A 21,206-nucleotide genomic window follows, 5' to 3' on the forward strand; every position below is an offset into this window, starting at 1 on the left:
TTCACCTTATACTGTTCTACTCTTTGCCTGCTCCACAGAGTCCAGATTCTAAAAATACTATCCCAGGGTCAAACTTCTATACTGAAAACAGGCTTTGTATTTTCTTTATCTTACAAGGAGAATCAAGGAATTAAAGTACACATTTCATCAGGAGAGTCTTAACAGAGATATATAACTGGAGTGTGGACTAAGAATAAGGAAGGGTTGCTCCTGCTGTTAGGACCACAGGTAACAAATTTTGGAGTCAGGAAGTAAATGCATTGGGAGTCAAGAGATCAACATGTTTGATTAGAAGACAAGGTTTCTAGACATTCTAAGGGAGGCAGTGTTGAAAGCAACTAGCTTACTGAACACGTAACTTCAATGACACTCGTGTTTCAGGAACAGCAGTCCTCCAACATATAGAATGGAATCCAAGGGATGGTGGCTTTAGGCATTAAAACAACTTAGAAAGACTTCACCACCATTTGAGGAAGGAGTACCTGGAGTGATATGTCAACAGAGGGAACAGAGAAGGGCTTTCGACAGGCCCAGGCCTCACTCCTCTTGTGGTGGTGGATGAAGGTCAAGACACAGTAAGTGGTTACTGAAGCTTGGAACTGGGTTACCCGGGGAGAGAATGGTGTCCAGAGGGAAGTGAGCAGGGCGTGGTCTGATTTTAGTGTTAGGCATTTGGAGTCAGACGTACAGCCAGAAGCAAGTATAGATGTACAGCAACCTTTGCTGCATAGAACACTGGAATTCAGTAATAGATTCGGAGTGTGCTATTCTAGGCCCATCTAGGCCTTGGCAAAGCAGACATCATAGCTTTGAACAAGAATTAGAGTAGTAAGTAGAAGACAAAAGACAGCCATCATGGAGATCTAGAACGGTCTACCGTCTAAGGTCAATTCTGTTTCTCCCACATACGTAACACTCCATCTATCTACCCATCCCCCATCCCTCCATGTGTTCACCTGTCACTATGCCCAGCAAGTGCTGTCTACTGTGACCTCTATCTTCAGTAAAAGCTGTAGATATAATCAGAGGTTATATACTGTCTATTAACCAGAGTATAACAGAGACCAGCCCGTTAGAATGAGCATATGCTGTGGCATTGAAGGATCATTAACTCTTTTGTTCTGGATGAAGGGTTCATGTAGGGGAATAATACGTACAGAATTGCGAGGAAAGAAGATGCTTAAAGGGCTTGGGACAGCAGCAGTTTACCAAACAATGTCTACACGGGTAATACCAGCTGGGTACCAGCCTGGATGCAAGGATGGAAAACTCAGAACTGGCTCCTGTATTCATGGGGCCTCCAGTCTAGAGTTGTCCCATCCGTATGGTAGATTATTGCTGCCATGTGACAATGCTTAAATTTAAATCAACTAAAAATAAACAAAGTAGTAAACTTAGTTCCCTGGTGGCAGCAGCCACATTTCAGGTGCTCAGTGTGGTTACCATACTGGACGGCACAGAGAAAGAATATTCCTAGCAGGACAGAAAATTGTGCTGGAGAGCACTGGACAAAAGAAAAAAGCAAATACTAAATTAATTTTTGGTCAATTAATTGATAAATTATAATTCCGGTACAGCCTGCCAGGGGAGTATAATCTGATGGGAGACAGAGATCTTAGGAAGGCTTCCACTGGAACTTAAATTTTAAAGTTGTAGGAAATGACTCTGAGGGTGAAGTTCAACCAAGGACCCTACTGCCGCCAGCCTCCTGTCGGTTTCCACTTGGTCCTAGACACTGACTGAGGTTCACTGCTCCAGCTCTCATCACACGGAAACCATCGAAATCTATTAGGTACACAGAAATTGGGCAGCCGTTCTAAATATCCCCAGTGAGAAGTTTTTCCATTTCTTCCCTTTTTATTTTTTTTTTAAATTATCAGATATCTACACACTGGTATGGAGCAGCAAATTAATAATTTTTTTCCTCCTTAGACCACAATCATAGATATGGAAATACCATATCCAAAGACAAATTAACATGAGCTCCTTACAACACTGTACTAATTATCTCGGGGACCAGAGGCTCCCCTAGGTTAGAAATTTCAGCCCCAATCCAGCGTTGGAACATGGATTCCTTTCTGAGAAGCAGTAATTTGTATCATGTTGAGAAGGTAGAGAGGAACGTGGGAGGGTCGCACATAATCTGAAAACCCATCCTTGAAACTTCCTCCCTTAATCCCCACCCTGTCTGCTCCAGCACCGCAAAGGCATCTATGAGAATTGAAGGATACTGATGGAAATGGAAAAAGATAAAGTAACGTGCATATTTAACTTTACACCAAATAGATTTGAACAGACTTCCTGCCAAACAGCCCCTCCTTTCCACTTACAGAACCTCGCAGTTTTTAGAAAATGCTGTAGCCTGAACTTCAAAGGCATTGAAAGATACATGTGGCATGTAGGGAATTAGACACGAAATTTCCTTTATTATTGGGAACAAAAGCTGTGGGTCTAATCTCCTGTGTGATACAAGCTTTCGCTGATCAGGGTTACGCTAAGTCACTCTGATGTAGCAAACAGCGAAGACACCATCTTTTTTATTTCTTTCTGTCTCCTCCCTCCTCTACCATTCATATATGCAAATTCTGTACCCAAAAGGAGAGTCATGCCATACCACTGAGGGCAAAGAATTCCCTTTGATCAGCCTCTTCCAGGCCTGGAATCCCCCAGCCTCGGATTCTACCTGCCCCTTTATGATATTTGATGCATCAAATTATATTCCACCAATCTCAAAAGTAGGACATGTTAAAAAAAATTCTAAAACCTTACAAGGGAAGCTACGTCTTGAGGAAAAAAAAAAAAAATTTTTTTTCCTATAGCCTTTTAAAGTTAGCCTTTTAAAACTTGGATATTTAGTATTAAATTATTACAGAGCAATTCATAAAACAAGTTGTTTGGACGACTGCAGAGGTGAGCAAATGTCCCAGACTTTTACAGAGGCGTTTGTCTACCAACACCACCACCTCAAAAGCTACTGTATCGTAAAAAAATAAGAGTAGGGGAAATCGGAGAAAATACTGCTGGCTTCACCAAAAATCAAGTCCTTGCGCACAATGAGAAAGGCAGACGGCGGAAAGTGCTTACTTGTGAAAAACAAATGCAATTTCTGAAACGTACCCCAGCATCCGAAAGTACCAAATTTCTTTTTCTGCGGTAATTTTTATACAGTAATAATGTATTCTGGCCCCAAATGAATTGTTCTTAAGTGCCTCAAGAAATATGTGGTCTCACTAACTGATCTGTTCTGCTTTGCAGGGTCATGTAACTGGGAGAGAGGGATGAGGTTTCTCCTAATGAGAAAAGCTCAGGGAACAAAAGGACAACAAAAGCACATTTCATTTTAACCCCTAGCCAGTAGCGGTAGGGTTAACCCCCTGACACGCACACACATTCCTGTGTTCCTTGTGGGGGTTCTGCCCAGCAAACCCTCCCCTCACCTCTGAATCCAACGTAGTAGTGCAGAAAAGAAAGACACAGGCAGGCAGCCCAGTGTTTGTGGGAACTTCGGGCCCGCGGAAGAGAGCTTTTCATCTCAAACACGATCAAAGAAATAGATGTACTTATGTAATGAAGGTTCAAAAAGTGGTCACACTTACTGAATGCTGAGTCCGATCAAGGAAGCCGTAAGTTCCACTGGCATGAGTTCTTTGAGCAGTGTCCTAGGGAAGAAGAGAGGGGAAGACTTTAGGATGGAGGAAGGTATTGTATTGTGCCTTTACTTTTTTGTCATAGTCACATGTGGCTAACTTCTAAAATAGGCTCCTGATACTATGAATTGGACAACGATGATGCCACGTGGTGGTGATGATGGTGATGAAAATGATTAAGTCAATTAAGTGCCTTTGACTCAGGTCATGATCCCAGGGTCCTGGGATCAAGCCTGCATCAAGATTCCCTGCTCAGCAGGGAGTTATCTTCTCCCTTTTCCTCTGCCATTCCCCCTGCTTGTGCTCTCTCTCTCTATCTCTCTCCATCAAATAAATAAATAAAAATCTCTTTTGAAAAAATCAAGTCTTTCAATATATTTTCATTTAATTCTTTTACACTGCAATAGAAGGTGTTATGATTTTCTCTATTCCAGAAGAGGAAACCAAGGCTCAGACAGCTCAAGTAAGTTGTAGTTGCATGTAGGTGACAGAGCCTGGATTTGAAGTTGGTGATTGAACATCGAGTTTAGAACCACTCTGCTGAGCTCTTGCCTGACACAGTGAGCTCTACGCCGCAGGATGTTTTCAAGGAAGGATGAGAAGCCAATCTTTCAGAGACATTATTGTGGATTCTCCCACATGGAATTAGGTGAAATGAAATAAACTTTAAATATCTTTTCAACTCCAGAACTCCAGGATTCTATAAAGTTCAATCCCACGATGGCCAATATTCAACATGACTCCATTTTGCAATGAATAAAACTGGGATTTTTTTTTTAAAGATTTTATTTATTTATTTGACAGAGAGATTACAAGTAGGCAGAGAGGCAGGCAGAAAGAGAGAGGAGGAAGCAGGCTCCCTGCTGAGCAGAGAGCCCAATGCGGGACTCAATCCCAGGACCCTGAGATCATGACCTGAGCCGAAGCAGCGGCTTAACCCACTGAGCCACCCAGGCGCCCCAAAACTGGGATTTTTAATTAAAATTGTGATTTTAAGTGTCCCATCAAGAATCAGTTTCATGAGCATGGCTATCATCACCCAATCAGAAGGAGGAAGATCCACATTCACTGATATTTAAATAAACCAAATATCACACAAACTGCAAACGGCCATTATAATCTCATATAATTTGGTGAGTTGGGGGAGAGGTCATATCCAACCAGAAAGATTTACTAATAGATCTGAAAGAGTTACATGGCACCCTATACTCAAAAGAGAGTTGCTTCTGACCCTTTCACCTTCTGGGAGACACATGAAGAAATGGGATTAATTTGCAGGGTTCTAGAATATTGACCCAGGGCTCTATTACTCCTCTCAAGTACTGACACAATGTACAACCAGACTCAAAGTAACTCCCAAGTTTCAGAGCTTGCTTATAAACATTACTCACAGATATATGTTCGGAAAATATACTCCCTTTCTTAGTATCTTAATATGATGGACTTTCTTTTTTAAATCTTCCCATTTGGTGAGCTCACTGATGTTGGTAACTTAGAACATCTGAGAACACTGAGTGGTTTCAAAACACTGGGAGAGAGATGTGTATCTGGAGAAGCCTGCGGGTGCACACAGCTATGACGTAGCGAGGACGGTGGTCACAGTGGTCATTTGTCTGTCCTTTCTTCCTGCCCTTCATTCATTCATCTATCCCATCATCCAAGGCTCTGCTACCTATCAGCTTTGTTACCATGACTGAGACACTTAGCTTTTCTTTGTCTCAACTTCCTAATCTATAAAATGAGAACAAATACACTACCTACCTCAATAGATTGAGGCAAGTATTAAAAGTTAATATTTGTAAGGCACTTGGCATTGTGCCTGGCACAAAGTCAGTGCTGTTTAAAAGTTGTTTATTCTTATTATTGAAATATATATAGTATTTTATTAGTTTCAGGTGTACAACATAGTAATTTGACAATTATAAACATTATGAAATGCTCAACACATTAAATGTAGTTACCACCTGTTACCATGCAAAATTATTATGATACCATTGACTACATGCCCTATGATGTAATTTTCATCCCTGTGACTTACTCATTTTATAGCTGGAAGTTTGTATAAAAGCTTGTTATGGGGGCACCTGGGTGGCTCAGTGGTTTGGGCCTCTGCCTTTGGCTCAGGTCATGGTCTCAGAGTTCTGGGATCGAGCCCTGCATTGGACTCTCTGCTCAGCGGGGAGCCTGCTTCCCGCAAACCCTCCCCCCACCACCGCCTGCTGCTCTGCCTACTTGTGATCTCTCTCTCTGTCAAATTAAAAAAATATGTATTAAAAAAAAAGTTTGTTATGATTTACTAAGTGCTTTTTTACACCAAACACTGTGCTCCTGATGCCTACATTCTGTGGCACTCCGGGAGGTTGGGGAAGACTTGCCAAGGAAGTGGCAATGGAACTGAACTCTTCATGCTGAGAAGAAGGTAACCACATGAAGTGAAAGAACAGGATTTGGAGAAAGGAGGTAGGAACAGTTAGAAAATGAATAGTCAAAGTATGTAATTATCTTCTATAAATTCATAGATGCCTCAGTTGGAGAACTATGTGTCCTAATAATGATAAAAATATCAGTGATGATTGTAAGAGAAAAATACTAGTAGTAATAGTTTTCTTGAACCCAACGTATACCCAGGCTTTGTATCAAAATATGCATGAGTCTTCTTATTTATTAAAAATGGCGATAGTTCCTATCCTCAAGTTCAGCCTTCTTAACCCTTGCCTCCCTCCTCCAGTCCCTCTCTCCTTCCCTTCATACACTCACCAACATACTCTAGGATCCAGCTAAAATGCACTACTTGAAACACGCACATCCACCTAAGTGTGACCTTCTCTCTGTTGCTTTTGCTGACCTGTTCAGCCGGACTGAATTTTTTTCCAGGGGCCCTGGGGTCTGTCACAGAGCCTTGTCTCTGAACAAGAATCATACTCTCTAACCTACTGTAGAGTTGGCCTGCTCAGACTGTGGACTCCTAGAGGACAAGGACAATGTTTTATTCAATTTGTTAGCCTCATCGCCTGGCACAGTGCCCAGATACTTAGCAGCGACTCACTACACTGGACAGCATAAGCAGTGATTCCTCATGGATGCAAAGTGGTACACCTCCAGAGAAGGGCCCTGAACTTCATTCCAGAGGGAGGGTCTCCCTCAGCCAAATGGCCTTCACTTGTGTTCTCATACCTGGTGCCCAGATAAAAATGTTAACCTCTCATGCATGTCAGCTTTATGGCCACAACTTTAGATTTGCTTTAAATTCAACCTGCAGTTGAAATGAATTTATAACCATACACCCTTATTGATTAGTAAGAATCAGTCAAATCCTCCAGGTGGATAATTTTATAAAAATAAACAGTGGAGGGGGTATCTGGGTGACTCAGTCAGTTAAGCATCCCACTGTTGATTTCTGCTTAAGTCATGGATGGTCTCAGGATTGTGAGATCAAGTCTTGCATTGGACTCTGCACTGGGCATGGAGCCTGCTTAAGATTCTCTCTTTCCCTCTCCCTTTCCTTCTTTCTCTCTCCCTCATAAATGAATGAATGAATGTAAACAAAGGCTGGGAACCATTATTCCAAGTTGAGAACAGAAATAGTCATTAACCATGGCACATTGTCAGACAGTGAGAAAAATCTAAGATACTCTCTAGCGTAGAGGAGTTCCAGAGGAGTTGTATATATTAAAACAAAACAAAACAAACAAACAAAAAAAAAAAACTAAGATTGTCCTGAGTTTGCAATTACTCTTGCAATCTACCTAAAGAGCAATTTGTGACCAGGGAGAATCCTGGGTCCCCATGGACCTGGGTGGAATTTGCATCGTACCAAGACTATGCCAGGGCCCAAAGACTGCAAGGGAACAAAACGCGAAAGGACATCAGAACAAAGTCAGGCAGATGGAGGTGAAGGATGGCTTTCTGCATTAGCTGCCCTAACCTCTGCACTCGTCAAATGGACGCACGAAATAGCGAACCAATTACTTCCAAAACACTGGAGTTGATGACCCCTGGGCAGGCAGCGTGCAGTTTAACTTTCTCGCTTGGTGAACAGGGCTGGCTACTGCAGTGTTTCCACACCCACAGACAACCACCGACTGCTTTGGGGTTTCCTCACCTGACAACCACAGTGGGCTGTGGAGATCACCTTCTGGCTCCAGGCGTGCACCTCGCATCCTTCCACAGAGCAGACACAGTGATCTTTACAGAATATGACTGTGACTGTACTATTTGACTGATTAAACCCTGCACTGATTCCATTCCAGACTGAGCCTGACATCCTAACAACCTGACTTCCTGCATGCTCTGCTTCTGGCCACAACTCCAAGTTTATTCACTTATCACCCTCCTTCTGGACCCCCTCATGTACCAGCCCAGGGGACCTTCCAGTTCTGGATCGTACTTTACTCGCCACCTGCCACAGGGATGTTGCACATGCTGCATCTCCAGGCTAGGATGCTCTTCACACCGATGAGCTCCCGCTCATCATGACTTTCTTGTGGAAACCCCTACCACGTGGTCTCCAGAGCCCTTCCTCCATAGCACACATCGCAGCTGTCACGTAACAGTGACAGTGATCTGACTGATGTCCGTCTGCCTCCACTCTGTCAGCTCCCTGAAGGCTGGGACTGCATCTGTCCTGCTCACCATTTTATTGCCAGCTCTGACCATACTGTTGTGGCTATGAAGGCATTCAATACGTATTTGCCAAAGGAAGGATAGATGGAAGGGAGGAAGGGTGGAAAGAAGGCTTCCTCACCCTGTTCCTAACTTTAGACAGGCTTTGGGTGACTACACAGCTTTTCTGAGTTATTCGCCTCCCCATATCCCATCTCTGCCTAGCATAGGTACAGAAATCACGTATTCCGTATACGATCCTGTCTCCATGAGGGTAGTGTTCCATAGGGATGGAACCTCACCTGATCACAAGTCAAATTCTCTCTCGGGAAGTTAGAGGGCAGTCTTGAGTTTTTGCTAGTTTCTAGAACTGAGGACAAAGTACTGGAGGGGCCACGGGAGGGAGGTTTCTGGGTGGAGCTGAGACTCACCACTATGGTGTATAATAAATACCCCATTTCTTGAGCTACTCTGAGTGGGTTTCTGTTACTTGCCAATAGAAGAGCCATATGCGAGATACTGGTCTCAATGGATGATATATTGCCTGGCTGGGGCATTCTCCACCAGCCCTTCGCAAAGATTAGCAAGCTGTGCCTTAATCAGTGATTGTGAGTGGGTGCATGCTCTCCAGCCATACCCAGTGGTCTGAAGGGGCATCTAGTGTACGGCAGCCAGTACCACATGGGCTTATTACGTGCAATCTGGCAATGATGGGGCATGGAGAAGCTAGTGCTGATCACACCTGGGATGGGAGGAGAGTGAGCATAAGTGGGGAGTACACTGCATTTTCCTTAGGTTGGAGATAGAGACCCTCCCCCAAGGGAATCCAGTGACGCTCAGGCATGTAACACAAGGCTGCTGACCAATGCAGGTGGGTGAGCGGATCAGCCACACTTGGTCATGCAAAGAAATCGTGTGTCCCTAGATCAGCTACGGACCCTAAAGATCCTGAGCTCTAGACTGAGAACCAGTAGGTCATTTTACTGTCAATGCGTGGTTTACTTCCTCGTGAAAGCCCTGGGTTAAAGACCATCTCCCACTGTGATCATACATCAATAAACATTCTACGCAGCAAGGGGATACTTTGAAAGTTGGTTGTCCCCCATCATCTTTTCACATCCTACCCCACCCCTTCAGATACCTAGTCTCTGTGTTGAGTATCCCCAAAATATGCTTTTCTTCCCCTTGTATTTATTAAATGTAAGTGACTGAGCTGCACAAGAACAAAAGCCAAAGGCCAGTCGTTCTAAACAGAAAGTCCCAAGCCCTCTCATATCACTAGCCAGTCCCACGCCTAGGATTCTGTGCCTTTTCTGCTCAGTAACCTTGTGCCTATTTTTCATGTGCCCGGGAAGACCTCAGCAGGCACAATGAAGAGCTCCCTCGTCCCTTCTCTTAGAACTGCACACTCACGGATGATGGTCTCTACGTCTTTTCTCTCCAATGAGTTTACAGTCCTCAGCACCTTAAAGCCCTAGGCTGGGTTTTATCTTATTTATGAGTGACAGTATTACATGGGTTTTGGACTGAGAATTGGGTTCAAATTAATTCTCTTATTCATTAAGCTATGTAGCTTTGGGCAAGCTGTCCAACCCCTCTGAGCCTCAGTTTTCTTCTCTATCAATTGGGGATAATAATGCCCTCCTCGGAGGGTTGGTGTGAGGACTACACAATGTAATTACCTGCCATTACTACTCAACAAATGTTTTTCATACCAGATATCCAAGAATGATGCCTACTTGGTCAACAACAGTCTTTCCAGTTTAAAAAGAAAAAAAAAAGTCTTAATGTACTTGGCAAAATTTTGCCAAAAGATAAGACTATCCAAAAGACTACGACCGCAAAGCCCGAGAATATCAGTGGTCAGCAGAACACCTGACACATGGTAAGAGCTCAGTAAGAATTCCGAAAATAGGGAACTAATGAGGCCTTTCCCTTAATGATGAAATACAATTGTAGCTGCTATTTCAAGGCTTATATTTGACTTGTCATACTGTCTAAATGCAATAAACATCAACTAGCCTGCCGCTGCATTTAATTTGTCTATACTCACCTGTCCAGCAGGGGCTCAGGTAAGCTATCTGTGACTTACCTCTCCATGGGAAGCTTCTTCCTAGTCTCCCTCCCTAGAGAACCAAACTTCTACTCCAGGGACCTTCGAAGCTCCAGGGACCTTCGAAAGACTAACGATATTACATCCCACATGCCACCCTCCTTTGAGGCTTATTGTTGGTGTGTTTAATTTCCTGTCTTGGCCTTACAGGAGATTTCTAATGTTTGGGCTGTAGGGTATGTTCTGATTAAAAATAATCCTCTCAATTATAGGTTGGCATGAGCCTCCCGTCACACATACTCTGCCACCAGCCTCTGCTTTCCTGTCAGCAATAATTGTGTCTGCAGTGCCTAACTGTAAATGAAAACCCAAGGGGCAAGTTTGGGTCCCTGGTTCCCAGGCCGCACTGGATCTTTTAATTTGCACTGTCTGTCAAAAAGATGCCGCTGTGTGTACTCCAAAGAAAACCTGAGACTTTCAGATTCAAGGCTAGAAAGAGCAAAGGTACCACAGCCTTCTTGGAGAAACTGTATTTGAACCCGCCAGAGATAACAGGGTGTGTGTAAGGCAACGAGGCTCTTTTTATTCTGCTCCAAACTTCAGCTACACCTGGTATAAAACGGGAAGCTGAACTCTAGGGAAATTCCAAGACGTTTTTATATTATTTTCTCAACCAAGTACATGAGACAGGACATTGAAGTCAAAGTAAGCAATAACAACTCCGTGAAAGGAAATATACACGAGACCTGATTATTTTAATTTAAATAAAATTAAAACATTCTGGGTGCTTTCAGCTGGGAAATGCCATCAATTCCTTCTTGTAAAGCAGAGAGATCAACCCTATAACCAGCCCCACAGTAGCGGAGGGGAGGATATTTTGGTGCACCTCTCTACTCCACGTCTCTTTTCCTAAGGATGACACCTGACCAGGAATGGACTCGGTCTTGATCACCTTCACCTTGCTTCCCCTTGGACGGACAATAGGAAGCAGAGATATCTGACCCTCAGATGAACATTAAGGGCCCTATCTCAGGAATTTACAACATGGACAGGAAGAAAATGTGCCACCATGTCAGTGTGTAGGCATGGCATTTGCGCAGTGATGCAGAATGAGGGCCAAGGGCACCTTCTGGGAGCAGCTACCATGGACAAGGAGAAAGCACAGCAGAGCAAGTCTGTCTGTGGGACACGGGGTAAAGAGTCAACGCAGAGAGAAGCAGGGGAGCCCACACAGAATGGAAGGGAGGCAGTTTGCACAGCTCGTCACCTGGGTTCCAGAAGCATTTCTATTTCTGATGCCGCCATGCCTGATGCCCTACTGAACATCCTCCACTGAGGATAAATACGAGATTCCAGGGTATCTTTCCGAGAAAGTGTGCCTTTGACGAGCTTGGCTCTGGTGGGTTTCTGTTATTTACGGCGTATATTTTGGTGACGGAGTTATCCAGGGTAGGCCAATGCAGGCCCACCCGGACAAGCTGCTCAAGCCCAGACAACTGCGCCGATGGAGACTGCCGTGTGGGTCAGACCCTGGTAAACTATGGACAGTAAGTCAAAATCCAACATGTGGCCTGTTCTTGCAAATGAAGTTTCATTTGGACATAGCCACACTCACTCAGCTATGCATTATCTATGGCCAGGTTCATGTGACAACAACTGAGCTGAGCAGTTGTGATAGACTTTAGGGCTTACAGACCCCCAAATATTTACTACTTGGCCCTTCAGAGAAAAAGACTGCCACCCCTGGATATATGTGGCTTACAGAGATTCCCACACAGATTCATGAAGACCTAAATAAATAAATATATAAATAACAATAATAAAAATCATATCTGTTAGGATCACTACCTAATACTAAGCATCTACTGTATACTATGTACACCTGTCATTTTTTTTAAAAAAATAGAGATATTGTCCAGTTTGGCTTTTTTTGGTGGGGGCCCTGGGACTCATTTCTAGCAGGAGGAGAGAAAGTGTGACCACCAACTTCAAAAAGGAGCTTCCCTGAAATAGTTTCCTTTACCAATCCTACTGAGAGCCTGGAGAACTTCTAGAATTTCTATCATTTAAAGGAAGGATTTTTTTTTTTTTTTTTTTTTTTTTTTTTTTTTTTTTTTTTTTATTTATTTTTATTTTTTTTATTTTTTTTTTTATTTTTTATTTTTTATAAACATATATTTTTTATATACATATATTTTTATCCCCAGGTCTGTGAATCACCAGGTTTACACACTTCACAGCACTCACCAAATCACATACCCTCCCCAATGTCCATAATCCCACCCCCTTCTCCCCAACCCCCTCCCCCCGGCAACCCTCAGTTTGTTTTGTGAGATTAAGAGTCACTTATGGTTTGTCTCCCTCCCAATCCCATCTTGTTTCATTTATTCTTCTACCCACTTAAGCCTCCATGTTGCATCACCACTTCCTCATATCAGGGAGATCATATGATAGTTGTCTTTCTCTGCTTGACTTATTTCGCTAAGCATGATACGCTCTAGTTCCATCCATGTTGTTGCAAATGGCAAGATTTCATTTCTTTTGATGGCTGCATAGTATTCCATTGTGTATATATACCACATCTTCTTGATCCATTCATCTGTTGATGGACATCTAGGTTCTTTCCATAGTTTGGCTATTGTGGACATTGCTGCTATAAACATTCGGGTGCATGTGTCCCTTTGGATCACTACATTTGTATCTTTAGGGTAAATACCCAATAGTGCAATTGCTGGGTCATAGGGCAGTTCTATTTTCAACATTTTGAGGAACCTCCATGCTGTTTTCCAGAGTGGCTGCACCAGCTTGCATTCCCACCAACAGTGTAGGAGGGTTCCCCTTTCTCCGCATCCTCGCCAGCATCTGTCATTTCCTGACTTGTTGATTTTAGCCATTCTGACTGGTGTGAGGTGATATCTCATTGTGGTTTTGATTTGTATTTCCCTGATGCCAAGTGATATGGAGCACTTTTTCATGTGTCTGTTGGCCATCTGGATGTCTTCTTTGCAGAAATGTCTGTTCATGTCTTCTGCCCATTTCTTGATTGGATTATTTGTTCTTTGGGTGTTGAGTTTGCTAAGTTCTTTATAGATTCTGGACACTAGTCCTTTATCTGATATGTCGTTTGCAAATATCTTCTCCCATTCTGTCAGTTGTCTTTTGATTTTGTTAACTGTTTCCTTTGCTGTGCAAAAGCTTTTGATCTTGATGAAATCCCAGTAGTTCATTTTTTCCCTTGCTTCCCTTGCCTTTTGCGTTGTTCCTAGGAAGATGTTGCTGCGGCAGAGGTCGAAGAGGTTGCTGCCCGTGTTCTCCTCAAGGATTTTGATGGATTCCTTTCGTACATTGAGGTCCTTCATCCATTTTGAGTCTATTTTTGTGTGTGGTGTAAGGAAATGGTCCAATTTCATTTTTCTGCATGTGGCTGTCCAATTTTCCCAGCACCATTTATTGAAAAGGCTGTCTTTTTTCCATTGGACATTCTTTCCTGCTTTGCCGAAGATTAGTTGACCATAGAGTTGAGGGTCTATTTCTGGGCTCTCTATTCTGTTCCATTGATCTATGTGTCTGTTTTTGTGCCAGTACCATGCTGTCTTGATGATGACAGCTTTGTAATAGAGCTTGAAGTCCGGAATTGTGATGCCACCAACGTTGGCTTTCTTTTTCAATATCCCTTTGGCTATTCGAGGTCTTTTCTGGTTCCATATAAATTTTAGAATTATTTGTTCCATTTCTTTGAAAAAGATGGATGGTACTTTGATAGGAATTGCATTAAATGTGTAGATTGCTTTAGGTAGCATAGACATTTTCACAATATTTATTCTTCCAATCCAGGAGCATGGAACATTTTTCCATTTCTTTGTGTCTTCCTCAATTTCTTTCATGAGTACTTTATAGTTTTCTGAGTATAGATTCTGTGTCTCTTTGGTTAGGTTTATTCCTAGGTATCTTATGGTTTTGGATGCAATTGTAAATGGGATTGACTCCTTAATATCTCTTTCTTCTGTCTTGCTGTTGGTGTAGAGAAATGCAACTGATTTCTGTGCATTGATTTTATATCCTGACACTTTACTGAATTCCTGTATAAGTTCTAGCAGTTTTGGAGTGGAGTCTTTTGGGTTTTCCACATATAGTATCATATCATCTGCGAAGAGTGATAATTTGACTTCTTCTTTGCCGATTTGGATGCCTTTAATTTCCTTTTGTTGTCTGATTGCTGAGGCTAGGACCTCTAGTACGATGTTGAATAGCAGTGGTGATAATGGACATCCCTGCCGTGTTCCTGACCTTAGCGGAAAAGCTTTCAGTTTTTCTCCATTGAGAATGATATTTGCGGTGGGTTTTTCATAGATGGCTTTGATGATATTGAGGTATGTGCCCTCTATCCCTACACTTTGAAGAGTTTTGATCAGGAAGGGATGTTGTACTTTGTCAAATGCTTTTTCAGCATCTATTGAGAGTATCATATGGTTCTTGTTCTTACTTTTATTGATGTGTTGTATCACATTGACTGATTTGCGGATGTTGAACCAACCTTGCAGCCCTGGAATAAATCCCACTTGGTCGTGGTGAATAATCTTTTTAATGTACTGTTGAATCCGATTGGCTAGTATTTTGTTGAGTATTTTCGCATCTGTGTTCATCAAGGATATCGGTCTATAGCTCTCTTTTTTGGTGGGATCCTTGTCTGGTTTTGGGATCAAGGTGATGCTGGCCTCATAAAATGAGTTTGGAAGTTTTCCTTCCATTTCTATTTTTTGGAACAGTTTCAGGAGAATAGGAATTAGTTCTTCTTTAAATGTTTGGTAGAATTCCCCCGGGAAGCCGTCTGGCCCTGGGCTTTTGTTTGTTTGGAGATTTTTAATGACTGTTTCAATCTCCTTACTGGTTATGGGTCTGTTCAGGCTTTCTATTTCTTCATGGTTCAGTTGTGGTAGTTTATATGTTTCTAGGAATGCATCCATTTCTTCCAGATTGTCAAATTTATTGCCGTAGAGTTGCTCATAGTATGTTCTTATAATAGTTTGTATTTCCTTGGTGTTAGTTGTGATCTCTCCTCTTTCATTCATGATTTTATTTATTTGGGTCCTTTCTCTTTTCTTTTTGATAAGTCGGGCCAGGGGTTTATCAATTTTATTAATTCTTTCAAAGAACCAGCTCCTAGTTTCGTTGATTTGTTCTATTGTTTTTTTGGTTTCTATTTCATTGATTTCTGCTCTGATCTTTATGATTTCTCTTCTCCTGCTGGGCTTAGGGTTTCTTTCTTGTTCCTTCTCCAGCTCCTTTAGGTGTAGGGTTAGGTTGTGTACCTGAGACCTTTCTTGTTTCTTGAGAAAGGCTTGTACCGCTATATATTTTCCTCTCAGGACTGCCTTTGTTGTGTCCCACAGATTTTGAACCGTTGTATTTTCATTATCATTTGTTTCCATGATTTTTTTCAATTCTTCTTTAATTTCCCGGTTGACCCATTCATTCTTTAGAAGGATACTCTTTAGTCTCCATGTATTTGGGTTCTTTCCAAACTTCCTTTTGTGGTTGAGTTCTAGCTTTAGAGCATTGTGGTCTGAAAATATGCAGGGAATGATCCCAATCTTTTGATACCGGTTGAGTCCTGATTTAGGACCGAGGATGTGATCTATTCTGGAGAATGTACCATGTGCACTAGAGAAGAATGTGTATTCTGTTGCTTTGGGATGAAATATTCTGAATATATCTGTGATGTCCATCTGGTCCAGTGTGTCATTTAAGGCCTTTATTTCCTTGCTGATCTTTTGCTTGGATGACCTGTCCATTTCAGTGAGGGGAATATTAAAGTCCCCTACTATTATTGTATTGTTGTTTATGTGTTTCTTTGATTTTGTTATTAATTGGTTTATATAGTTGGCTGCTCCCACGTTGGGGGCATAGATATTTAAAATTGTTAAATCTTCTTGTTGGACAGACCCTTTGAGTATGATATAGTGTCCTTCCTCATCTCTTATTACAGTCTTTGGCTTAAAATCTAATTGATCTGATATAAGGATTGCCACTCCTGCTTTCTTCTGATGTCCATTAGCATGGTAAATTCTTTTCCACCCCCTCACTTTAAATCTGGAGGTGTCTTCGGGCTTAAAATGTGTTTCTTGGAGGCAACATATAGATGGGTTTTGTTTTTTTATCCATTCTGATACCCTGTGTCTTTTGACAGGGGCATTTAGCCCATTCACATTCAGGGTAACTATTGAGAGATATGAATTTAGTGCCATTGTATTGCCTGTAAGGTGACTGTTACTGTATATGGTCTCTGTTCCTTTCTGATCTACCACTTGTAGGCTCTCTCTTTGCTTAGAGGACCCCTTTCAATATTTCCTGTAGAGCTGGTTTGGTATTTGCAAATTCTTTCAGTTGTTGTTTGTCCTGGAAGCTTTTAATCTCTCCTTCTATTTTCAATGATAGCCTAGCTGGATATAGTATTCTTGGCTGCATGTTTTTCTCGTTTAGTGCTCTGAAAATATCATGCCAGCTCTTTCTGGCCTGCCAGGTCTCTGTGGATAAGTCAGCTGCCAATCTAATATTTTTACCATTGTATGTTACAGACTTCTTTTCCCGGGCTGCTTTCAGGATTTTCTCTTTGTCATTGAGACTTGTAAATTTTACTATTATGTGACGGGGTGTGGGCCTATTCTTATTTATTTTGAGGGGCATTCTCTGAACCTCCTGAATTTTGATGCTTGTTCCCTTTGCCATATTGGGGAAATTCTCCCCAATAATTCTCTCCAGTATACCTTCTGCTCCCCTCTCACTTTCTTCTTCTTCTGGAATCCCAATTATTCTAATGTTGTTTCGTCTTATGGTGTCACTTATTTCTCGAATTCTCCCCTCGTGGTCCAGTAGCTGTTTGTCCCTCTTTTGATCAGCTTCTTTATTCTCTGTCATTTGGTCTTCTATATCACTAATTCTTTCTTCTGCCTCATTTATCCTAGCAGTGAGAGCCTCCATTTTTGATTGCACCTCATTAATAGCTTTTTTGATTTCAACTTGGTTAGATTTTAGTTCTTTTATTTCTCCAGAAAGGGCTTTTATATCTCTCGAGAGGGTTTCTCTAATATCTTCCATGCCTTTTTCGAGCCCGGCTAGAACCTTGAGAATTGTCATTCTGAACTCTAGATCTGACATATTACCGATGTCTGTATTGATTAGGTCCCTAGCCTTCGGTACTGCCTCTTGTTCTTTTTTTTGTGGTGAATTTTTACGTCTTGTCATTTTGTCCAGATAAGAGTAAATGAAGGGGCAAGTAAAATACTAAAAGGGTGGCAACAACCCCAGGAAAATATGCTTTAGCCAAATTAGAAGAGATCCAAAATCGTGAGTGGGGAGAAAGGGGATAAAAAGAGGTTCAAAAAGGAAGAAAGAAAAAAGAAAAAAAAAAAAAAAAAAAAAAAAAAAAAAAAAAGAAAAGAATTTTTTTTTTTAAAAAGAAAACACCTAAGAAAAATGTAAAAATATATATATATATATTAGATAAACTAGTAAAAAATCGTTAAAAAAGAAAAAGGTAACAGTTAAAAAAAAAAAAAAAATTTTACCCGAAGGCGAGAAAAAAAAAAAAAAAAAAAAATGAAAAAGAAAAAATTAAATTAACTGCAAGACTAAAAAAAATCACAGGAAAAAAGCCATGAGTTCCGTGCTTGGCTTTCTCCTCCTCTGGAATTCTGCTGCTCTCCTTGGTATTGAAACCGCACTCCTTGGTAGGTGAGCTTGGTCTAGGCTGGATTTCTTGTTGATCTTCTGGGGGAGGGGCCTGTTGTAGTGATTTTCAAGTGTCTTTGCCCCAGGCGGAATTACACCGCCCTTACCCGGGGCCGGGGTGAGTAATCCGCTCGGGTTTGCTTTCAGGAGCTTTTGTTCCCTGAGCGCTTTCCGTAGAGTTCCAGAGGACGGGAATACAAATGGCGGCCTCCTGGTCTCCGGCCCGGAGGAGCCGAGAGCCCAGGGCCCCACTCCTCAGTGCGCCCTCAGTGAACAGCGCCCAGTTACTCCCGTCTGCCTGACCTCCGGCCGCGCTCCGAGCTCACCGAGCCTGCGACCGGTTCAAGGTAACACGGAGCTGCGAGCTTACTGTCGGCTCTGTCTCTGTAGCCGGCTTTCCCGTTCCAATACCCGCAAGCTCTGCGACACTCAGACACCCCCGATCCTTCTGTGACCCTGCGGGACCTGAGGCCACGCTGACCCCGCGTGGGCTTCGCTCCGGTTTAGCCTCTGGAGCGATGTCCCTCCGCGGAACAGACTTTTAAAAGTCCTGATTTTGTGCGCGGTTGCTCCGCCGCTTGCCGGGAGCCGGCCCCTCCCCCCGGGGTCTATCTTCCCGTCGCTTTGGATTCACTTCTCCGCCGGTCCTACCTTTCAGAAAGTGGTTGTTTTTCTGTTTCCAGAATTGCTGTTCTTCTTCTCTTCGATCTGCCGATGGATTTTCAGGTGTTTGCAATCTTTAGATAAGCTATCTAGCTGATCTCCGGCTAGCTGAAGCAGTCTCAGCTTGCTACTTCTCCGCCATCTTGACTCCTCCCTCTAAAGGAAGGATTTTTTTTAAATTTTTTTTTCCCCTGTGGCCTCTGATGTTTCTTTAGAGGTACAGGTGTCACGGCAAAGGAAATCAGGGAGAGAAAAGATTTCTAATTTCTGCAGACAGATTCTTAGGTTGAATGATAAAAGGCCGGCAGAAATGGATAGGAATCACTTGCTGATACTGTTGCACAAAATTGCTTGGGAAACAAAAATGCTCCTTCCCATCATAGCAGGAACAGTGAGTGAGTTCTTTCCACCAAGAGGAATGAGGCTTCTCAGTAAATGTTCCTGAGTTCACATGAACTGAGTTTACCCGAATCCATCAGTGTTGGGAGCTGGCCTGAGATACAAACTTGGTATTAAGGAGACCAGAAGATCTTATCCATGCAGAAACCAGGAAAACATCTCCCATAAAAAACTCGGGATGGAAAGAGAGGACCAACCACTGCAGAAACCCGACACGAAACGCTCTGCTGCTTCAAATGCAAAGGAAGTAGTACCAGAGAGGGCTCCGTGTCAGCCACAACACACCAGGCTCCAGCAGCAGGGCCCGAAGAGAAAGGAGACCTCACCACCCCCACCGCCCCATGGTTTCTACCCTGTGTGGTTTCAACTCTCATCTCAAATAGCAGATCCCTCTCTGCAGCAAATCTAGGACAGGCTCCTTCTCCTCACATTTATCTCAGTTATAACTACATGGCAAAGCATCACCATTGGATTAGGATCTGCCTCTCCTGACGAATTCCATCACTGAATACTCATGAGGACGCAGACACAGAGGGTTTTCTTCCCCGCCGAATGCTCTATGCCAACCACGGTACCCAGAACAAAACCAGTGCTCATTAAATATTTGCTGAATAGACGAGTGAATGGCTAATTCTAGAACAAAACCACATTTTCCTCTGGCATCTCGAGGGTCTCAGTGTAAGAAGGCCAGGGTGGACGCCACTAATCCAGCCTGCCCCGAAAGCTCTTTTGTTAAGCCCAACGTCCCTATCGACCCTGGTGTCCAGCTTCTTACAAGTCAGGTGGAGGACGTCACAACATTTTAAGAGACCGGTGTAGGCATAAAGGAAGAGTTTTGACCTTGGGAGTTATCCCCACTGGGGTACAAACCCCAGCTTCAGCACTTCCTAGTCGTATGACCTTGAGTAAATTATCTTACATCTCTGGGCCTCAATTCTCTCATATGTGGAGCAGAAATGAAAATTACTCTTCGCAGATTCTCACAATGATTAGATGAGATTACATGGGAAGAGGGCTTGCTGGGGTACAGCTACAGCAGGTGTTCTAAAAGCTGCAACAACTTTAATCATATTGAAGTCCCCCTCCCAAGGTGAGGTCTTGGGACACAAGTAAAAGTAATGGAGAATCTTGTGATTTTTAAAGGAACTCACTAATTATGTATTGGAGACAGAGAAAGAAATAGGTATGCGAGTGAATATAGATAAAGACAATACATATGGCAAAAAAATAATAATAATAGTAGTAGTAATAACCGCCCTCTGCTTACTCTGTGTCACGTGCTATGAAAAACAATCCGCTTGCCAACTCCCACTGAATTCTTGGTGTATCCCACAGACATTATTATCTCTAATTTTCAGATAAAGTGTGATTTTCAGAAAGCTTAAGTATTTTTGCAAGTCCCCACAGAGAAACTAAGACTTGAACCCTCATCTGAATGGTGATTATGCAATATTCTCTGTCAAATGGAATGTTCCCATTCTAACTAAACATCACCTGCTTGTGACAGCCCAAAGAAGGCTGGTTGCAGAGAAGAACTTGAGGTGTCCTAATAGAGGCGCTGACACACTTTCACAAAAGAGGAGCTGAGCTTGGCCATGATGCCATCCTCAGCTCTCAGACACAGGGGAAGCTACTACACAATGGATAATCCCTTCCTGACCAATTCCCTTTGGTTATCTCAGTAGTTTCTCTATGCTTTGTCACTGAGAGAGAAAGTGTGCAGGGACAAGCAACAGGCTTACAAAGGGAGGCCTCCCAGACATCTGGATATGAAGTAACAATCTCTTCCCCTGCATGGTAAGCATCCCTTGCCAGCCTTTGGACTCCCTTTATCAGGCATATGGTACCCCAGGGAGATCCTCCCCATGACTTTCCTGTCCTCTTTCATGACACCTGGGAGCCTAGGGGGCTAAACTAACCAGTTCCACTGGAGTGAAGTAGAGAATAGATACAATAAACAGAAAGCTCAGAAGAGGTTGAGATACAGACAGATTTATAGAGCTAGGATACAAAGCACATCATTGGGAATGCATGACGCTTTTGTTCATTAATCATCTTTTACTTTGAATCTATTTCTCAATGGAAAGTAGCTTTCATTTCTACTACCAAGATTA

General features: G+C 42.6%; 1 pseudogene; it reads right to left on the reverse strand.

The window, feature by feature from the left end:
- The window catches only part of LOC131820036 (uncharacterized), a 1,501,545-nt pseudogene that overhangs the window by 621,760 nt on the left and 858,579 nt on the right, over positions 1-21,206 (reverse strand).

Source organism: Mustela lutreola, chromosome 17 (genome assembly GCF_030435805.1).
Source record: "Mustela lutreola isolate mMusLut2 chromosome 17, mMusLut2.pri, whole genome shotgun sequence".
NCBI classification, from domain to species: domain Eukaryota; kingdom Metazoa; phylum Chordata; class Mammalia; order Carnivora; family Mustelidae; genus Mustela; species Mustela lutreola.